This window comes from Myotis davidii, unplaced genomic scaffold, assembly GCF_000327345.1.
Source record: "Myotis davidii unplaced genomic scaffold, ASM32734v1 scaffold328, whole genome shotgun sequence".
Taxonomy (NCBI): Eukaryota; Metazoa; Chordata; class Mammalia; order Chiroptera; family Vespertilionidae; genus Myotis; species Myotis davidii.
The window spans coordinates 533,156-534,839 of NW_006300373.1; the positions used below are offsets into that span (position 1 = coordinate 533,156).

Below are 1,684 nucleotides of genomic sequence, written 5' to 3' on the forward strand. Positions count from 1 at the left end.
AAGGGGAGGGGACCTCTGCTCCTTAGAGTTGTGCTTTGTGACTGGGATCCCGACACCTGCCTTCCCACCGGCCCAGGCCCAGCTGCTGAGCCTGCAGAGGGGGGCGTGGCGTGTGCACCCCGGGAGAGGTCACGTGAGCCCGAGGTGGGGGCCTGCACGGCGATTTCAGGTGGTACCTGGCGGGATATGTTTCATCCTGCTAGTTCCGCTTTCCTTTTATCCCAAGCACAACAACGAGGACATCAAACCCGTGGTGTCACGGACATTGCTGCTTAGGATGAAGCTGAGAGAGAGTCTAAAGGTGACTCCGAGAAAAGGAATGAAGTGCCAGGGGTCAAAATGGCGACTGTGGGAACGGAATGCCCAAAGTCTGGGAGACAGCGTGGGCAGCCCTGGGTCTAGTTTCTCTCTGTGACTCCCAGAGGCAGGGGGAGGGGGTGCAGGCTCTCCCATTATGTCATCAGGACGTGGCAGGTGTGGGCTCCAATGTCTGCGGCTTCGAGGGCTGGCAGGGGTGCCCCCACCTGCCCCAGGCCTGCCTTGGGGTTGGCCTCTGTCTCAGCCCCTTCATGGGCCTTTCACCAAAGTCGCTGAGGACATGTTGGTGGCTCATCAATTCTTCTTATCGCAATGATAACTACTTATTAAGTGTCTGTATGTGTCAGGCACTTGGCCTGCATTCTCTTAATCCTCCCGTACCCTGTGGGGGTGGCACCAGCTGGTGGAGACTCTGCCCCTTTCTGGAGCGCTTTCTAGGACGTGGGGAGCCACGTGTGGCCGAGCCCTGGGCCGAGCATCTGCCCTGAGGGCGCCGCACTTGCTACCTCCCAGAGAGGTGGCAGCCTGCCCACTGCGAGTGAGGCAGGTTTTGGGGTGCACAGAAGCAGGAGGGGCCCCTGCTTGCCCTCGTCCTCCCTGACGGGGCCTGAGTAGCTTAGTAAGCGTTCAGGGTACGTCTGAGTCACGGGCAAGGCCCTGGGGTGTCAGAGGGGAGCCCCACTGGCCCCAACCCAAGCCCGTCTTCCCGAATGCAAAACTGGACGAGGCCAGGCTCTGCCACAAGAGCTGCTCACCTTGGACGAGCCATGTCACCGTCCTACACCTCAATGGGCTCATCTGCAAAATGGGTATAACAGCCTCATCCCTGGCCGGGTTATGGCAGATGACGCTTCAAAACCGGAGGGTCACTGAGACACGGGGAGCGGTGGAGATGGGGGCGCCCAGATTATGAGAGCAGAGTTCCCCCCACCCCGCCCCTTAACACTGTAGACTCACTTGGAGGGACACCGGCTAAGGCTGTGGCTTCTGTCCTCTCCGTGGGTTCAAGGTCAACTCTGAGGGAACATGAGCTCAGGGGAGAGAAATAATGAGGACGGGGAGGTGCACAAGTCCGACGAGAGGAGAGCCCTAAGGCGAGCGGTTGTGAGCCCCACAGGGGTGTGCGCAGTGGGGAGAACTGGAATGAGCACAGGAGGGGTGAGGGGATGGTCCTGGAGGCAGGAGGCAGCCACCGGCGGCTGCGGAGGAGAGCCAGCCACACCTTTGGGGTCTGGAAGCCATAATGGGTGAAAGAAGAGAGCTTAGCAACGCAGCGACGTCGCTGGGACAGCCCCGAGTAGCAGGGCGGGCGCGCCTGTGTGCACGCTCCTGTGGCGTGTGCTCACGTGTGCGCGCGGATTGAAGT

The 1,684-nt window shown here is 60.7% G+C and overlaps 1 protein-coding gene across 1 annotated transcript in view; it reads left to right on the forward strand.

Moving 5' to 3' along the window:
- NKD1 (naked cuticle homolog 1 (Drosophila)) overlaps window positions 1–1,684 on the forward strand; it is an 80,092-nt gene that overhangs the window by 30,830 nt on the left and 47,578 nt on the right. The window lies entirely within an intron of this gene.